Raw genomic sequence first — 21,213 nt, forward strand, 5'->3', positions numbered from 1 at the left:
AAATTGTCTGTATTTTGGGTGACGGACAACGACATAATGACGGTCATTGAGGTATGTCCAAAAATCGAGTACAGAGTCTACAGTTAGTCCAAATAAGTAGTGAATGGCATGTCCGCGAATCCAATTCACAGCATTGGTCTTTGTCCGAGGAAAATAGTCACGTTCCGGAAATAATAATGAAAGGGGAGTAATCCGATCCGGAATGTCCCGCGTTAGAAAAGCCACAATACGTCGAACCAAGTGCCAAACCTCCGCCGCCGGTCCGCAATCAAACCGATGTTCATCATTGTCTGGCACTCCACACGTGGAGCATAGAGGTGATTAGGCGAGGTGGATACGATGAAGGCGAAATTGGTTGATTTGCTTACCATTGACAGTTAGGTACCAGACAGATTGAACTTTCGTGTCAAGGTAACAGGCGAACACCGCGCGCCATACATGTCTCCAGTCAACCTGGGGGAACTTTTGTTCAATCGGGTTAGGTGGACGACCTAATTGGAGGACATTGTACACTGCCTTTGTCTTGAGTAAAAGCTGTCTTGGTAAGGTGAGGCGTAGATAACTGAGTTCCAGAAAGAAGTATCGTATATAATGGAACTGGGCCGGAACATCCGAGATCATCACTGGGGCTGACAGTGAGACCGGCGAGTATGCCGACAGGAGGAGACCAGTGAGGCTCGTTGGGCAACGTGTCCATACCGCCATCTGGGAGCTGACAAATAGGGCGCGAGCTCTGTCCGGCACGTGAAACAGACCTATCCCACCTCGTTCACGGGGAGGAGTAAGGGTTGCATAGTTAACTTTGAACAGCAGCCGTGAGCTGACGAAAGATGCCATCGCTGCCAACATGGGACGTGCCACAGTAAGCGGGAAAGGTAGAACTTGTGCTACATGGGGAACTCGGGATGCGATATATGTATTGACATATCGAGCTCGTTGGAGAACATCTAGGGATCGAAGGCGATGGTCCATAAGACCTGCTCTGATCATTAAAAGGAGGCGTCGGCAGTTGATGGTGGCTGAACGCCGGAGATCAGATGAAAAATCTATTCCCAAACAACGAATGGTATCAACGGTGGTGAGAGGTGTAACGCACTCCACGGGAAGTCCCGTGCCAATGAACATAACCTGTGACTTACGGACGTTTAAAGAGCTACCCGACGCCTCACCATAAGTCGCTACCCACGTCAAAACAGCTCGAACCTCGTCGGCATTACGTAAACAGATGACTACATCGTCAACATAGGCCGTGCAACAGAATCGGTAGCGATCTATGGACAACCCTACCAAACGGTGTCTTAGTCCACATAGCAAGGATTCCAAGGAAAAGGCGTACAAAATTGCTGATAGAGGGCAACCTTGACGTACGGATCGACCTATTATTATCGGTGGAGTGAGTCTGCCATTGTACATAATCCTGGATGAGGCACCCCGCAGAAGGCGCATCACTACCACGATAACGGCGACCGGGAAACCCATATGGTGGAGAACGGCCGTAAGGAACGAATGGTCAACCCTATCAAAAGCTTGACTAAATTCCAAAGACTCAAGTGCCCCAGAGAGGCGTTGTGCCTGGGTAACGGCGATCATATCCCTGTAGCGGCATAAAGCCGTGCGAATATTATTATCTCCTCCCAAAGAGGCTTGGTCTGGCGACACAACATATCGGCCAACGTTTTTAAGTCGTGCTGCCAAAAGGCGAGTGAAGATTTTCATATCACTGTTAAGGAGGGTGAGGTGCCGATAATCACTGATATTGTTGCCACCGTGCGGTTTATGTACAGGAATAATAATTCCTTCCATGAAAGCGTCCGGCACAGGTACTTCCGGAGACATCAGTTCCCGACAGATGGAGGTGAAGGTGGACTCTAACAAATCACGGAAGGTGCGATAAAATTCGAGGGGAAGACCGTCGGGTCCTGGGGAGCGATTGATGGTTCCTGCCCGGATCGCATCGCGGACTTCCTCATCAGTCACCTCTGACATCAAGTCAATCGCCGCATCTCCTGGGATACCACCGAAGTTGAGCTGTGAGACTTCCTCCATCAACTCTGGGGAATGTGGAATTGCGGCGTAGAGCTGCCGGTAGCGGGCGTGAAGCACATTCCCTATTGCAGATTGGGTTACGTAGCGACGCCCTTCTTGATCCCTTAGGACGTGAATCAATTTTCGGCGTCGATTTTGTCGTTCTTGGATGATATGGTACATCGACGGATGTTCATGAGGCATGCGATCAGCAGTACGAGATCGTACTATCGCACCTTCCAAATGCCGTCGCATGAGATTGGAGATTTGGGCCTTAGCTTGGTTCATCCTTGTATGGCGCTCAGGGGAGGCTGGCATCGTGGAGCATTCTCGTAGGATCCTGTAGTAAAAGTCCATAGTGCTCTTCCTCCAGGCGACAACATCTTTGCCATACCGGATTAAAGTTTTTCGAAGAGCAGGTTTTGCACACTGGATCCACCAGGATATGGTAGTCGGATACGTGGGTCGGCGTCTATTACATGTGATCCAAGTGTCTTCTATTAGAAGTCGACAGTCAGGTGAATTAAGAAGTGCCGTGTTCAGTTTCCATAAACCACGTCCGTGCCATACTGCCTGTCTTGTGAGAACAACATCACAGAAGTAAGCCTCATGGTCTGAGAAAGCAACAGGCCAGATTTCAGCCTGTCGAGTGTGTTGAATTAGGGATCGCGAGATGTAGATGCGATCCAGTCGGCTAGAGGAGTGCGCAGTGTAGTACGTAAAGCCCAAAAGATCACCGTGAACATGTCTCCACGTGTCGACAAATTGTAGCCGCGTGACGACTGTTTCCAGAGCTGCGCATGGTGAGTGACGCGGCAATTGATCCTGAGGTCGCTGGGTGCAGTTGAAGTCTCCACCCATGACCCAGTCATCGTGTGGTCCCATAAAAAGGGGTGTGACTTCATTCGCGAAGAAGGCATTGCGTTCACGACGGTAGCTGGAGCCCGACGGCGCATAAATGTTGACGATGCGTACACCAAAGAGAGTAAGGGCCATACCTCTGCCGCTGGGGAGGTATAGGACATCTTCGGCAGGAAGACCTTCGCGTAAGATGATGGCAACACCACTACCGTTGTCCGAAGCGGGAGAAAGATGCACCGTGAATCCATGTGGTGGTGAAAAATCGGCGACATGCACTTCCTGAAAAAGCGCAATATCTATGTCCGCATCATAAATCATATCGCGGAGCAGCACCAGTTTGTGGGGCGCACGGATGGTCGCGAGGTTAATCGTTGCGACACGATAATGCTGGTGTTGGAGTCCCACAGGCACAGGTGGGGCTTCTTCTGCAGGAGCGAGAGGTCGTCGATCTTGCCGGTCCGCTGAAGAGGCTGCTATTGTGGAGAGTTTGCAGGCGCGGGCGCAACCGATGGGGGTGCCCCATCATCAGCAGCGTCCACCCCAGTCCCTTCGATCTCCACGTCGTCTGCCCAGGAGACTGATACTGCGGTAGGGCATCGGCTGTTCACATCATCCACGTGGAGAGGAGACGTAGTTTTCGTCTCATCGGATAGGCTCTCTTCAACGGCGACCTGTGGGGGCGACGGCGCCAGTAAGGAGGGGTGTTCGTTGCCAGTGGTCGCCTGTGGCGGGTCTTTCGCATCAGACTTTTGGTCATCAAAGAGCGGTTTGTCGTCCATCTTCGGGTCTGCATCCCTGGTATCCATCCGTAGAATGGATTCATCAGGGGGTGTACGGCTACGTTTCTTTCTCTTTCGTGTCGACCCTTGTTTTCGAACAGGTCGTTCAGTGTCCGATTGCGGGTGGCTTTCGTCGGACTCCGGACCAGTCTGAAGGAAAGCAGAAGTAGGTACCACTCCCGGATCAACGTCCATCTCAGTAGCATTTTCAGTCACAGTGCTGCGATGATTCGGCAGGTCAGGATCTAGCGTCTGGGGCACCTCAGAAGGAATTTCAGGAGCGGTTGCATCTACCTGATCAGACGACGTCAACGAAGCAGGAAGTCCCTGTGTAGAGGTGCTACCTTCCTGGGCAACCTTGGCATATGTGACAGGGAACTGAGTGATCACCGCTGGGGACGCTTCCTCGCCGACCGGCGTCTGGATCAGGCGGCGTCGCATGCAGGCGGATCTGACGTGGCCTTCTTGTCCACAACCCGCACATGTTCGGGGTTGGCCGTCGTACATGACAATGGCTCGCACCCCGCCAATGGTCAGGTATGATGGTATATGTTTTTTCAGTTCAATTTTGACCTGACGCACACCATTAAGGACATGGTAGGTCGTGAAGGTTTGCCATTTTTCCTCTACGTAACCGATGACGTTACCGTATGGTTGTAACGCAGAGACAACTTTGTCCTTCGGCACTTCAAAAGGTAGTTCAAACACCCTAATCGTGCGTTGACCGTACTCTGCGAGTTCAAGTGTTACAGCTCCGATGTGACCATCAGAGTATTTGAACTTAAGTCCATTGGCATGGCGGCGAATAACATCTTCACACACCCTGGTGTTTGTCATTTTAATATGAACGACACTACTCGTGATCGAAAAATGGATTCCGATAACGTGGTTAGGATCTAAACGAACTTCTTCACGTATGAACGTTTCAACTTCATGTGCACGAGGTCGTGCATGTTCAGCTGGGAAAGAAACTTTAAGGGTCGGACGGCGGTAAGCGCTCGACATGTTGTTCACGGTGGACGGACACAAGCCTTAAAGCTACGACGCCGAAGTAAACAACGCCTGCAGCGGAGCACTGGCCGGCGCGCGGGGCCGTCCGCTCGCTGCCACGGCTGAGAGCCGACTGAACCGCTCGGCCACAGTGACCAGCCTGTCACAACACATCTGCCATACAGGGAAACCTGACATCAAGTGCTGAAAAACAATTTTTTTGCCACTAACATATAGGCTGCCATGCAAAGCAATCCAGTAACGCAGTCTGATACTGCTCTAACACAGCATGCCTGTAGTGTAGGGCAGCCTCCCCTTCTCTTTCTGCGCATCTTCTCCTCCTCCTCATGGTTCGAATAATTCTCGAGATTTCCTGAGAAATCTAAACTCTGTACACTAAATTTGCTATGGAGATGGACAAAGAAAATTGTTTGCCATTTTCTAGCCATCTTACTGAAACGTAACAGTAATGGTACATTTAAGCATTCTAGATTTTGAAAGCTCACAAATTCAGACCTGAAATTGCAGGCAACTATTTGCCATCATCCAGCACAAAGTATGGGCGTTCTGAAGTCCTTTCATTCACCAGATGCGATGACCTGCGAGCAGACCTGGAACGCTGGCCACTGTGGCAGAGCATTTCTAGGCGCTTCAGTCCGGAACCGCGCCGCTGCTATGGTCGCAGGTTCGAATCCTCCCTCGGCCATGGTTGTGTGTGATGTCCTTAGGTTAGTTACGTTTAAGTAGTTCTAAGTTTAGGGGACTGCTGACTGTTAAGTCCCATAGCGCTGAGAACCATTTGAACCATTTTTTAGACCTGGAACACCTCCAGACTGTGTTCCTACTAAATAGATATTCATTTCAGCACATACGGAGAGCGCTGCAGAGATATAAACCGCAGAACAATTAAGTTGATGCGGGTGAGGCCTTCAAGATGCTCACCAGCAGATATAACATGATTCTACCACTCCGGCACTTTTTTAACGTTATCCCTTGCGAACTGGAGTCTTTTACCAAGTTTCACTTTGTTCACGTGTAGCTTGTAACTTGCCTCTCTTCTGGTGTACCCTTCTTCTTTGATAATTCTCTGGGCAGTAGTTTCACTTACCTCTTCATCAAATTTTTGCAGCTGTATAGCCATTTTTATGCACTTAATCGAGGATTCGCCTAGTCTTTCTTATGAGTAATCCCCTCTCTCTTTCATTAGCTTCCTTTGGCTACTAATTTAGAGTGACAGATTCTGTGCGACATCCTCCACACATCGTCGAATAATATCACCAATCGTGCTTCTGGGTATATTCGAAAAACTATCAATATCTCTGCGACTGCGCACCTTCGCACGGTGAAGGATGACTAGTTGTCACTGTTCCAACATCATGTTAGTTCCTTTATGCCCCACTGCGACCTTGTCGACCACACGTTAGGACAAAACGATAACAATCGAGCAGTCCGGAAGATCTAGTCCGTGCCATACTGTAAACCTGAGACTTTTTCGCTATGTATCAATCACACATGGAGAAGCCCCAACAGCTGTGAAGTCCACTCTCATAGAAAGAAATTATGTAATGACCGTGTTTACAATCACCGATTGGTGCAGCATACTTCATCCATTTACAATGATGTTTATGACAGGCTTACCACACAATTAACGCCTTAATACACGAATAAATTTCTACTTGAAATAATAAAATCGACAATCATGTGTTATAACCAATAATGAAGTGTTACAAAGTGCTCAAGGTTACATCTAAGAAACATTATTTAATAAATAGGACACTTTCAACACTACATTTAATACAGGATTTTTATTAACATTCAGATGAAATAAATTCTGGGAAATAGTTTTACTTTCTTGTTTAGACACAGATGAACGTTACACTTACTACACATCAATACTGTCTGTCCTTTACAGTTTAATTTTATATGTCTTTGCCTCCTGTCTGTAACCTGAGTCCAATGATCTACCGCATCAGCAACATAAAACCTCAAGGACCTATCTCTAATGAAATGAAACCTTCAGAGTATTAGCAGTTCATTAGAATTTCCACATTGCAATAAAAGTGAAATGTAATCAGTCAAGACACATTTGAGGTCGGATATTCGTTTGAATTACTGGATGCTTGTAATAAATTAAAGTACATATACGTAAATAATGAGCACAAATGGACACCGAAGTGTTCTGCTGCTACGAGTCAACGGAAATATTTTCCTTTCCTTCACTTTATTACATCTCTTGCGTGCGCCCACAAGCTGCACAAACGCTGGATGATACATATTTTACGTAAAAAGAATTTTGGAATTCCCCGTGCGACTGGTGTATCACATCAAAATGTGATTCACTACTCGTCAGAAATAGTACAGAAAAAACAAACAATTTTCAAAACTGAAACTATCTCTATGTCCAGCTGTAATTTTTCAAGCAATGGCGATAACTTCCTGTGTGAATGTCTCGTGAAGGAAGGAGCGAACACTAAGTCACTGTAGAAGTTCCCAAAACACTCGAGAGGTGGAACCACATGTTACAGACGTTGGTAGCTTCGTGTATAATCTACACGTACCGTTACTGGCACTAAAAAAGTGAACCTTCTATTTATTATGAACGTACGATGCGAATTTGCGACGCGCTGCAGTTAAGTATTAATTGCTATGACGATAAACTTAACTTACAGGTTAATATCAATCTTTCTCATCCATATACACTCCTGGAAATGGAAAAAAGAACACATTGACACCGGTGTGTCAAACCCACCATACTTGCTCCGGACACTGCGAGAGGGCTGTACAAGCAATGATCACACGCACGGCACAGCGGACACACCAGGAACCGCGGTGTTGGCCGTCGAATGGCGCTAGCTGCGCAGCATTTGTGCACCGCCGCCGTTAGTGTCAGCCAGTTTGCCGTGGCATACGGAGCTCCATCGCAGTCTTTAACACTGGTAGCATGCCGCGACAGCGTGGACGTGAACCGCATGTGCAGTTGACGGACTTTGAGCGAGGGCGTATAGTGGGCATGCGGGAGGCCGGGTGGACGTACCGCCGAATTGCTCAACACGTGGGGCGTGAGGTCTCCACAGTACATCGATGTTGTCGCCAGTGGTCGGCGGAAGGTGCACGTGCCCGTCGACCTGGGACAGGACCGCAGCGACGCACGGATGCACGACAAGACCGTAGGATCCTACGCAGTGCCGTAGGGGACCGCACCGCCACTTCCCAGCAAATTAGGGACACTGTTGCTCCTGGGGTGTCGGCGAGGACCATTCGCAACCGTCTCCATGAAGCTGGGCTACGGTGCCGCACACCGTTAGGCCGTCTTCCGCTCACGCCCCAACATCGTGCAGCCCGCCTCCAGTGGTGTCGCGACAGGCGTGAATGGAGGGACGAATGGAGACGTGTCGTCTTCAGCGATGAGAGTCGCTTCTGCCTTGGTGCCAATGATGGTCGTATGCGTGTTTGGCGCCGTGCAGGTGAGCGCCACAATCAGGACTGCATACGACCGAGGCACACAGGGCCAACACCCGGCATCATGGTGTGGGGAGCGATCTCCTACACTGGCCGTACACCACTGGTGATCGTCGAGGGGACACTGAATAGTGCACGGTACATCCAAACCGTCATCGAACCCATCGTTCTACCATTCCTAGACCAGCAAGGGAACTTGCTGTTCCAACAGGACAATGCACGTCCGCATGTATCCCGTGCCACCCAACGTGCTCTAGAAGGTGTAAGTCAACTACCCTGGCCAGCAAGATCTCCGGATCTGTCCCCCATTGAGCAAGTTTGGGACTGGATGAAGCGTCGTCTCACGCGGTCTGCACGTCCAGCACGAACGCTGGTCCAACTGAGGCGCCAGGTGGAAATGGCATGGCAAGCCGTTCCACAGGACTACATCCAGCATCTCTACGATCGTCTCCATGGGAGAATAGCAGCCTGCATTGCTGCGAAAGGTGGATATACACTGTACTAGTGCCGACATTGTGCATGCTCTGTTGCCTGTGTCTATGTGCCTGTGGTTCTGTCAGTGTGATCATGTGATGTATCTGACCCCAGGAATGTGTCAATAAAGTTTCCCCTTCCCGGGACAATGAATTCACGGTGTTCTTATTTCAATTTCCAGGAGTGTAGATGCACCAGTGGATCATCAGATGGTGGGGGCGTGTCATTTTTAAGATTAGCCGATCGATTAAATGAAGAAAGCCACAAATGGCGTAAATCAATAATGTTCTGAACCGTTGTGTTTAAATCTGGCTGCAGACGGGCTAGTGCGGAGGGATACGCTTTTCTCACGGTGCTCCACGACATGTTAGCCAACCAGAACGCCAGGCGATTCGCCCCACTGGCTGGAACTATCATCGCTGCTCCCTGCCGCGCTCTCCAGTAAGGTTGTCTATAGAAACAACATGCTCTCGGAGCCGACACACCACAGTGGTTTCTCCAGCTGCATAAAACCCCAGAGAGACGTTCTATAGATCGTCACTTCTTTGCAGACCTGTGACGGAGCACTTCGCTACAGATCTTACGACGGCAGTGCGGGAGTTGCCGCCATCTTCATTTGATATGAGCTGGCTTCCATGACTTTGGAATCAGTCCTGTATAAGTCTAATCAGTAGCAGTTTGGCAACGTGGCGATAGTGTGCTCGTGACTACTACCGCACGCCTTTGTTACGTGAGTACGCAGGTTGCGCCATGAACTGCCGGTACCGTGCATTCACCGATACTGACGTAGTGAGAATAGGCGACTTTCCTATCTTAAAGTTTGTTCTTGTTGTGGTCTTCAGTCCTGAGACTGGTTTGATGCAGCTCTCCATGCTACTCTATCCTGTGCAAGCTGCTTCATCTCCCAGTACCTACTGCAACCTACATCCTTCTGAATCTGCTTAGTGTATTCATCTCTTGGTCTCCCTCTTCGATTTTTACCCTCCACGCTGCCCTCCAATGCTAAATTTGTGATCCCTTGATGCCTCAAAACATGTCCTACCAACCGATCCCTTCTTCTAGTCAAGTTGTGCCACAAACTTCTCTTCTCCCCAATCCTATTCAATACCTCCTCATTAGTTACGTGATCTACCCACCTTATCTTCAGCATTCTTCTGTAGCACCACATTTCGAAAGCTTCTATTCTCTTCTTGTCCAAACTGGTTATCGTCCATGTTTCACTTCCATACATGGCTACACTCCATACAAATACTTTCAGAAGCGACTTCCTGACACTTAAATCTAAACTCGATGTTAACAAATTTCTCTTCTTCAGAAACGATTTCCTTGCCATTGCCAGTCTACATTTTATATCCTGTCTACTTCGACCATCATCAGTTATTTTACTCCCTAAATAGCAAAACTCCTTTACTACTTTAAGTGTCTCATTTCCTAATCTAATCCCCTCAGCATCACCCGATTTAATTTGACTACATTCCATTATCCTCGTTTTGCTTTTGTTGATGTTCATCTTATATCCTCCCTTCAAGACACTGTCCATTCCGTTCAACTGCTCTTCCAACTCCTTTGCTGTCTCTGACAGAATTACAATGTCATCGGCGAACCTCAAAGTTTTTATTTCTTCTCCATGGATTTTAATACCTACTCCGAATTTTTCTTTTGTTTCTTTTACTGCTTGCTCAATATACAGATTGAATAACATCGGGGAGAGGCTACAACCCTGTCTTACTCCCTTCCCAAACACTGCTTCCCTTTCATGCCCCTCGACTCTTATAACTGCCATCTGGTTTCTGTACAAATTGTAAATAGCCTTTCGCTCCCTGTATTTTACCCCTGCCACCTTCAGAATTTGAAAGAGTATTCCAGTTAACGTTGTCAAAAGCTTTCTCTAAGTCTACAAATGCTAGAAACGTAGGTTTGCCTTTTCTTAGTCTTTCTTCTAAGATAAGTCGTAAGGTTAGTATTGCCTCACGTGTTCCAACATTTCTACGGAATCCAAACTGATCTTCCACGAGGTCCACTTCTACCAGTTTTTCCATTCGTCTGTAAATAATTCGCGTTAGTATTTTGCAGCTGTGACTTATTAAACTGATAGTTCGGTAATTTTCACATCTGTCAACACCTGCTTTCTTTGGGATTGGAATTATTATATTCTTCATGAAGTCTGTGGGTATTTCGCCTGTCTCATACATCTTGCTCACCAGATGGTAGAGTTTTGTCATGACTGGCTCTCCCAAGGCCATCAGTAGTTCTAATGGATTTATTTATACAGTGTGGTGCTGCACCATTTGTAATCCATTTTCCGAAACGTAAATTCCAAAACAAAACTTCTCTGCCAATTATCTTTATGCCAGTAGGAGCAGCGAGCTAGCCAGTGACGTCACAGGCATCACGTGACTCGAATGGAGCGTTTTAACAGGCGTTCAGATTATTTGAATTTTATTTCTGTTTTTATGAAACAATACTGAAAATCGAGAAGGAAAAAAAAAGCATATGATGAGCGTAAAATGAAATATATAGCCATTTATGACGATTTCCAGAAAATAGTCAAATTACCCTATTGTCGCGCTTGCCCCCATTGTGCCCTTATCCTGTACTTCTCTCGGCCAGGGAAAATGTCTCTCCTCAGTTACTCCCAATAGCTCATCTCGTTTCACTGAATATAACTCTATAGGGACTGGACGGTTTATTACTCTTAATTATATTGTATTTCTTAACTTATTAACTTTTTCGTATCGAAGAACGGCTTAGCGGCAAGTAATCCACAATTGTTCGTTGATGTCGTTCCATAGTATAACTAAGCTCGCATTTGATCTGTTCTTGATGATTTATACGCATTGACTCCTGTAACTACTTGTCTGTTACTTGTTTGTAGCATTACTCCCGTCGGTTTTTAATATCGTTTATTCTGGGTAACACGTAAAGGAGTCCGATATCTACACGGTCGGTGGACAGAAAATTTGATGGTAGGAATTGCTTTACCTGCTAACAGGGAAACTGTAACAGTCAGGACAACTAATTCATTTACTTCATTTGCATGTGTCTAAAATACAAGCTGTAGAATGCCACACAACACGCCTTTGTACAAAGGAGCTAATTTCATCCTCTTACGGGGCCGATTATTCGATGTATTCCTTGCCGACTTCCCTGAATTAATCGTTTTCAGAAATGTGTTTACTGTCATTTTACAGTAACTCAGTGACACTTCGTTAAGAGGGGCGTTCAATAAGTAATGCAGGACATTTTTTTCTTAACCAATATCTGTTGAAAAAATGCGTAATTTGTTGTGGGACATCGTCGAATATTCCCGCTCCAGTCCCTGTAGTTTCAGGGAGTTCCGATAGGTAGCAGCGCCAAACGTAGCCTTCAAAATGGCGTCTGTAACGGAGGTGCATTCCAAGCAGAGAGCTTTCGTTGAGTTTTGACGGAAAATCAGGGCATCGCAGATATTCACAGGCTCTTGCATAATGTCTACGGGGACCTAGACGTGAACAAAAGCAGAGTGAGTTGTGTGCAAAGCTGTTCGAGCTCACGCGTGCCGGCCGGCCGCACACAGCTAACAATAATAATAATGTCGTGTGGCTAGGGCCTCCCGTCGGGTTCAAATGGTTCAAATGGCTCTGAGCACTATGGGACTTAACTTCTGAGGTCATCAGTCCCCTAGAACTTAGAACTACTTAAACCTAACTAACCTACGGACATCACACAACACCCAGTCATCACGAGGCAGAGAAAATCCCTGACCCCGCCGGGAATCGAACCCGGGAACCCGGGCGTGGGAAGAGACAACGCTACCGCACGAGCACGAACTGCGGACCTCCCGCCGGGTAGACCGTTCGCCTGGTGCAGGTCTTTCGAGTTGACGCCACTTCGGCGACCTGCGCGTCGATGGGGGATGAAATGATGATGATTAGGACAACACAACACCCAGTCCCTGAGCGGAGGAAATCTCCGACCCAGCCGGGAATCGAACCCGGGCCCTTAGGATCGACAGTCTGTCGCGCCGACCACTCTGCTACCAGTGGCGGACCGCCCACAGCTGTGACTGCTACAATGCTGGAACTAAAGAAATGATTTCAGTGTGTTCTTCGTCACAAAAGCACCAACGAATTTCTCTTTCTCCATGACAACACAAGACCTCAGACAACTCCGATCACTCGTGAGAAGCCCAGCAGAAATTCATTAGACTGTTCCTCCCCGCCCACCCTACAGCCCGTATCTCGCACCTTTCTACTTGCATCTGCTTGGCCACTGGAGGATGGACTCTGCGGGGCAGCAGTAAGTGGATAATTGGGAGGTCGCGGATGCAGGAAGAGACTGCTTGCGACGCCGGCCACTAGAGTGGTGCCGTGGGGGCGCACAGAGCCTCCCAGTAAGACGGCTCACTGGACGGATGTTGTGTTAAATTTTGTCTTTTGTAGCCAAACGAGTGGAGAGTAATATGGTGTACTGAAATCCTGAATAAAGGCAACCTGCCTTCAGAGAAAGAATGTGTTGCATTACTTATGGACCTCCCCCGTATTTAAAATTTATCTCTTCGCTGATTCGGAGCATTTTTATGTGTGTTTGATACGTAATCATTGAATTGAGATTAAAAATGATCAAAAACAGCGCCTGACTGAGTATTAACAGCAACTTCTGTAGTGTTATTTTCAGGCATAACGGCTATCTTTGTAAACCGTGACTGTGTGGGAAAATTATTTATTTCAAGTTCCTGCTACCAGTCACTTTTTATTTTATGCTTAATCGAACATAATGCAACGCGTTTCGAACATGTTTTAGTTCATTTTCAAGCGTTTGTACAGACATACATACATCGAGAAATGTTACTTAAAAATAAACAGTTTTAAACTAGATTAATCTAGAACACTTTGTTTTTTACTGTAGCTGCTGGTGTAGCGTTTGGGGGGAAGGACAGGGGGGCAGGGTAAATCCAGCAGAAGACATCACTGACTTCGATTTCTAGATATACACTGCCCCCCTCCTTCCCCCCAAATGCCACACCAGCAGCTACAGTAAAAAACAAAGTGTTCTAGATTAATCTAGTTTAAAACTGTTTATTTTTAACTAACATTTCTCGATGTATGTACAGGGTGTTTCAAAAATGACCGGTATATTTGAAACGGCAATAAAAACTAAACGAGCAGCGATAGAAATACACCGTTTGTTGCAATATGCTTGGGACAACAGTACATTTTCAGGCAGACAAACTTTCGAAATTACAGTAGTTACAATTTTCAACAACAGATGGCGCTGCGGTCTGGGAAACTCTATAGTACGATATTTTCCACATATCCACCATGCGTAGCAATAATATGGCGTAGTCTCTGAATGAAATTACCCGAAACCTTTGACAACGTTCTGGCGGAATGGCTTCACATGCAGATGAGATGTACTGCTGCAGCTGTTCAATTGTTTCTGGATTCTGGCGGTACACCTGGTCTTTCAAGTGTCCCCACAGAAAGAAGTCACAGGGGTTCATGTCTGGCGAATAGGGAGGCCAATCCACGCCGCCTCCTGTATGTTTCGGATAGCCCAAAGCAATCACACGATCATCGAAATATTAATTCAGGAAATTAAAGACGTCGGCCGTGCGATGTGGCCGGGCACCATCTTGCATAAACCACGAGGTGTTCGCAGTGTCATCTAAGGCAGTTTGTACCGCCACAAATTCACGAAGAATGTCCAGATATCGTGATGCAGTAATCGTTTCGGATCTGAAAAATGGGCCAATGATTCCCTTGGAAGAAATGGCGGCCCAGACCAGTACTTTTTGAGGATGCAGGGACGATGGGACTGCAACATGGGGCTTTTCGGTTCCCCATATGCGCCGGTTCTGTTTATTGACGAAGCCGTCCAGGTAAAAATAAGCTTCGTCAGTAAACCAAATGCTGCCCACATGCATATCGCCGTCATCAATCCTGTGCACTATATCGTTAGCGAATGTCTCTCGTGCAGCAATGGTAGCGGCGCTGAGGGGTTGCCGCGTTTGAATTTTGTATGGATAGAGGTGTAAACTCTGGTGCATGAGACGATACGTGGACGTTGGCGTCATCTGGACCGCAGCTGCAACACGGCGAACGGAAACCCGAGGCCGCTGTTGGATCACCTGCTGCGCGTTGCCCTCTGTGATTGCCGTACGCGGTCGCCCTACCTTTCCAGCACGTTCATCCGTCACGTTCCCAGTCCGTTGAAATTTTTCAAACAGATCCTTTATTGTATCGCTTTTCGGTCCTTTGGTTACATTAAACCTCCGTTGAAAACTTCGTCTTGTTGCAACAACACTGTGTTCTAGGCGGTGGAATTCCAACACCAGAAAAATCCTCTGTTCTAAGGAATAAACCATGTTGTCTACAGCACACTTGCACGTTGTGAACAGCACACGCTTACAGCAGAAAGACGACGTACAGAATGGCGCACCCACAGACTGCGTTGTCTTCTATATCTTTCACATCACTTGCAGCGGCATCTGTTGTTGAAAATTGTAACTACTGTAATTTCGAAAGTTTGTCCGCCTGAAAATGTACTGTTGTCCCAAGCATATTGCAACAAACGGTGTATTTCTATCGCTGCTCGTTTAGTTTTTATTGCCGTTTCAAAAATACGGGTCATTTTTGAAACACCCTGTATCTCTGTACAAACGCTTGAAAATGAACAAAACATGTTCGAAACGCTTTGCATTATCTTAGATTAAGCATAAAATAAAAAGTGACTGGTAGCAGAAACTTGAAATAAATAACTTCTGTAGTGATTTTGCGGTATACTTCAGTGCTTATAATGTGGATTCGATTCTTACGCAAATGTAACAGGAGTTGGTACTCGCAGACGGACCTGCCTTCACCTGGCTGGAGCCCTCCCGAGACGCGTGGGCCGGACAGGTGGGTCTCGGCGGCAGCAGGTGGTGGGGGCGGCTCGTGGCTCCGCCCCCTGCAGCAACAGCGGCGTGCAAACAGCGCCGCCCCCGCCGCCTAATGTCAACTGTTGCCGTAGCGTAGAACAAAGCGCTTGTTAGCGGCTGGCCTAATGGCGCGATTCAGCGACGCACAATGGCTGCTGATTGTTTAGGCCGCTGCGGTCTGCTGGAGCCTCCAGCTGCTGACGCGACGCGCGCCGGCGGAAGCCCGCATTTCTGCACTCCGTATACACGCACCGCCTCTTCCCGCGGTTGGCACGGCCGTACTGGTGCAGCTACAGCCGAAGCGGTTGCTCCTGCCTCGCGACCTTACCGTCACGATTGTCTCGCCCATTTGCGAGGGCGTTTGCGAGCCCGCTTTAGTGTAACAGAAATAGTCGGAACTTGTTGCCCGGAATTTATCTTTTTAGATTGACTGCAACTGGGTGCCGACAGACCGTACAGTAAAGAGAACAGAGCATCAAGTCGTGGAGGATTCACAGTAGACGCAAACGTCAATACAAAGTCACGTTGCTCAGCTCCATTTTAAAAAAAAAGTCTTCGGACAAAATATTACTTCGCTTTAAAACTTTGTGGCTGGCGTAGGACAGATATCAAACAGTCATGTGATCCCCACTATTGACGTAAGTCACAATAGTGAATTGTGATGTACTGGGATTGGACAGAAATATGTAAACACCACGAGAAACGCGTAAAAAAAGCACTCCGTCTGCAGGCCACAAGTGGCCCATCGGGACCATCCGACCTCCGTGTCATCCTCAGTTGAGGATGTGGATAGGAGGGGCGTGTGGTCAGCACACCGCTCTCCCAGTCGTTATGATCGCTTTCTGTGACCGAAGCCGCTACCATTCGGTCGAGTAGCTCCTCAATTGGCATCACGAGGCTGAGTGCACCCCAAAAAGTGGCAACAGCACATGGTGGCTGGATGGTCACCCATCCAAGTGCTGGCCACGCCCGACAGCGCCTAACTTCGGTGATCTCACGGGAACCGGTGTATCCACTGCGGCAAGGCCGTTGCCACGACAACCGCATGGCTGAACATAAATGCAGTTGCCAGCCAAGCCCGCAGGTGACGCTGTTGTTTTAGACATGAACGGCCCCTGTGCAATGCCCTCAGTATGTTGCAAGTGTCGCTCGTGGTCAGAACAGTGTTAGATGCAGTTCTGAGCGCTTCATGTCGGAGCTAAGTGAATTCGAAAATGGACAAATTGTATCCGCTCGTATTATGGGTGCTACCGCAACCAATGTAGCGAAGTGTCTGGTGTTTCAAGAGGCACCATATCGAGGACTATACCGCATACAGGGAAAGCGGAACAATATCATCCGCGCCGGCCGCTGTGGCCGAGCGCTTCTAGACGCTTCATCCAGAACCGCGCGCCTGCTACGGTCGCAGGTTCGAATCCTGCCTCGGGCATGGATGCTTGTGCTGTCCTTAGGTTTAAGTAGTTCTAAGTCTAGGGGACTGATGTTAAGTCCCATAGTGCTTGGAGCCACCTGAACCATTATGAACATCCGCTAAATCACAACGCTGAGAAAATAGTGTATTGAGTCATCTTGACAGACTGTAATTGAAGGGGATTGTGACAGCTGTAAAGTGACAGCAGAACTGAATGTCGCAGTCGCAAACCCTGTCAGTACCAAAACAACACGAAGGGAGCTCCATAAGCACGGAACTGCAGGGCGAGCTGGAAATCGAAAATCACATATCAGTCGTGAAAATGCCTGTAACAATAAAACGTGACGCCGAAACCATAAAACCTAGACTACGGGAGCAACGGAAAAAAGTCATTTTGTCGGATGAGTCTTGTTCCACGCTCCTTCCAACTGCCGGCTGAGCTTATGTCTGGCGTTCACCGTCCCAAGCCTACGATGTAGAATGGTTTCTACCAACGGGGAAATGTGGCGGAATTTCGGTGGTGATTTTGGCAGCCATATTATTACACAGGTCCCATGGTTACCAAACGAGATCGCATTATTGTCAAAGAATAGGTGAACATTTTGATTGATCAGGTCCATAACACGGTACAATGCTTGTTCAACAATGGTGATGCTGTGTTGCAATGCGACAGGGTCCATACTCAAACAAACAAAAAAATGGCTCTGAGCACTATGGGACTTAACTTCTAAGGTCATCAGGCCCCTAGAACTTAGAACTACTTAAACCTAACTAACCTAAGGACATCACACACATCGATGCCCGAGGCAGGATCCGAACCTGCGAGCGTAGCGGTCGCGCGGTTGCAGACTGTAGCGCCTAGAACCGCTCTGCCACCACGGACGGCTCCTACTCAAACAGCTCGCATAATCCAGGACTGGTTTGGTGAGCACGTAGATGAGTTGTCGAATTTCCACTTGCCACCACGGTCATCAGATCTCAATATTATTGACTCTTTGCAGTCTACTTTGGAAAAAAGAGTGCTTGGTCTCTGTCCACGTCCATCATCGTGACCTGAACTCGCCACTGTTTGCAAGAATAATGGGATAACATTCCCTTGAAAGCCATACGAGGCCCGTATTTATCCATTCCGAGACTACTGTAAGCTGTTTTGAATCTCAACTGGTTTCGTAGATCGTATTAGGTTAGGTAGGGTGCCGTGTTTTTGGTGTTACCATATTTTTGTTCACCTTCTGTATTTGCCTCTCGGTTCTGGGGAATCATCGCAGTAAACTGGGGTGACATGAAAAGTGAGAGAATCAGACGTGCTCCTGACCTCAGAGAGACTGAATTTCTCCAATTTATTAGTGTGTTAACGTGGACACTTCAACGTGTCTTCAAAAACTAGCGTACAAATCGCGGCCATGTAACATGGCGGGAGGACAGTGGTCGCAAAAGAGGCCTCACAGACGAACACAGGAGACGAGTGCCACGCCTTGTTAAGGGCATTCGTTTTAATTCCGACACGAACAGTTTTCTGCCAATACATGTCCATCACGACCAGTTTCCGAGCAGACATTGCGAAGGGTATACTGCATGCAATGCACATCTGGAGTTGGGTCATAACGCCACAGAAATCTGCACGCCGTCAATACACCGAGACACACACAAACTGGACAGTAGCTGTCTTGAGGCGTACTGTACAGACCGAAGTCAAGCGATTTGGCTTTCTTTTCTCCAATAATTCAAGAAGTCGAGCACACCAGCGTCTCAACGAAGCACCGAATCCACACTATGGTGGCTGTGGTTGAAATTAGAGGTGATTCTTTTCTGCAGATGTTTTGTATACCATGGCTTTGGCCATGGACAAGGATATACGTTCGAACATTTTTGGTAACCAACTGTTGCCCTTCTTCTATATCTTTATGATGAGCATGCTGTTGATACTGCTGTCCTTCAAGGCGGCAACAGTCATATTTCCTGGGCTGCACACATATGTCCTTGGTTTGACAAACACTTCATCCCTTCACGCCGTGTAGGTCCGCTAAATCACTTCGTCTTAGGCCCATAGAAAGTTGCTGTCACTGTATGGAACAGCAGGTGAACGCAGCAATCAACATCGCCACTGTCTGGTAGCTCTATGGCAGGGCCAGCCGAGATTTCAGCTTGTGGGCGGGGTCCTGACACGAGTGCCATTCCGCTCGGTCTCGCTGCACGTTCCCCCACCACCACACTGTCCGAGTGCTTGGTGGGGGAGAGGGAGAAACTTCGGATTCACCGCGTTTAAGTGGCAATGCAGTCGCGCTGCGTACGACTTGGCTTTATATTTCTCAACATTATATATCACAAGCAAAACGAATTTCCAGTGTTATTTAGTTACTTTTGACATGCTGAGGACATAACATAATTTTTATCTGGTACAAACTGTCGGCATACAGACAGATGCAGACCATTTCATGGATTTTTGCGCTCAGGATGCCACATAATTGTGTGTGTATTGTGTATTGTGTATTAAACCGTGGACCTAGAAACGACGGAGAGGCTTCGTCCCGCCGTTGCCCTCACTGGTTCACAACCCAACAACAGGCCACAGCAGTCCACCCACCCCACCGCCGCCCCACAACGAACCCAGGGTTATTGTGCAGTTCGGGCCCCAGTAGACCCCTCCCCGGGAACATCTCGTACCAGATTAGTGTAATCCTAAATGTTTGCGTGATGGAGTAATTATGGTGTACACATTCGTGGAGACAGAGTTTGCGCAGCACTTGCCGACGTAACTGAGGCGGAATAAGGGAAACAGCCCGCATTCGCCGAGGCAGATGGAAAACCGCCTAAAAACCATCCACAGGTAGGCCGGCACACCGGACCTCAATACTAATTCGCCGGGTGGATTCGTGTCGGGGATCGGCATGCCTTCCCGCTCGGGAAGTAGCGCGTTAGACCGCGCGGCTAGCCAGGTGGGCTACATAATCGTGACTTACTTAGTTTCGTAATCGAAAAACCGTCTCTCACACGAATATTTCGATCGAAATATTGGAGCACTTTTGCAACGCCGTTATGAAGACATGGAAACTCTACCTGAGGAAGGCAATGTGGCTTTCGTCCTGGACAGTTTTAACGTAAAATGATTTGTCATTAAAATGAGAATTACCTTGAAGGTCAGTCAGGTACGCCGGCCGCGGTGGTCTAGCGGTTCTAGGCGCGCAGTCCGGAACCGCGCGACTGCTACGGTCGCAGGTTCGAATCCTGCCTCGGGCATGGACGTGTGTCATATCCTTAGGTTAGTTAGGTTTAAGTAGTTCTAAGTTCTAGGGGACTGATGACCACAGCTGTTAAGCCCCATAGTGCTCAGAGCCATTTTTGAAGTCAGTCAGGTACATCTGCCCATGCACAGGAGCGCTTTCAATTGAAACGGTAAACGGTCTCAAAAACAGCTCTAAAAGAGGCGTAACATTGACAGTCAGAACGTTTAGGAAACTATCCTTGTAATTCTTTCAAGGCCACAAACAATTCTCCAATTCTCCAAGCCTCCTATTTTCTTTACCGCAGTGAGCTTCAGGAAGAAGACTTCCTCAGAATGTATCCTTTCTCTTACGCGATTCTCTTTGTAAATGCGTCCCCATCAAATCAGAAACAAGCTGTTTCTCACTTTCTAGTGTCTTACCGTGGGCAGTGTGCAGTCAAGCTCTGCAATCCATTTCAGATATTCTAATTTTCCTTACTGCACTCCTTTTTCCTTCATAATTTCAACAATACCGGATTTTAAATCCAAATATCGCTCCAGGCGTGCCTCTTGCCTTAACCAACGTGCTTTGCAGTAATAAATGAAGTCTCCACACTCTTCGCTCTATTCCATCGAAAACTGGCAATCGGATAATTCGTAGGACTTCAGAAATTTTCTTATTTGTGCCGCTAATTTCTTCATGTGCTGCACGCCTGCAAATTTAGCACAAAACTTTTCTTGATGTACTGAACAACGAATCCCGTCTGTGGATGGCTGTAATTTTTTGTTCTTTCACTGTTAACTAAATCCTTAAATTCTTTCTGCATGATACTGTAATATAGTTTCACTGCAAATTTTTAGTACCCGTCGCTTACGTGACTGCATATCAGGTGCTCAAAATACTCGTCCCTCTCTTCTCTCATTTCCATTCATTTTTAAAGGCTTATGACAATAGATAGCACACTCCATCTTTTTGTGGTAACATCCACTGGACCTCTGATCGTCCTTCATGTCATGAACAAATAACGAAGGGTAAACAGTGCTGAGACCACGATTCTGCTGAACCCAAGAGAGTTGTACCGACCGAAAAATGACACATTTTAATTCTAAGTGA

General features: G+C 47.6%; 1 pseudogene; it reads right to left on the bottom strand.

Moving 5' to 3' along the window:
- Positions 1-16,403: 16,403 nt before the first annotated feature.
- LOC126264068 (5S ribosomal RNA) lies at positions 16,404-16,520 on the bottom strand (annotated as a pseudogene).
- Positions 16,521-21,213: the final 4,693 nt, after the last annotated feature.

The sequence above is a fragment of the Schistocerca nitens genome, chromosome 6, assembly GCF_023898315.1.
Source record: "Schistocerca nitens isolate TAMUIC-IGC-003100 chromosome 6, iqSchNite1.1, whole genome shotgun sequence".
NCBI lineage: Eukaryota > Metazoa > Arthropoda > Insecta > Orthoptera > Acrididae > Schistocerca > Schistocerca nitens.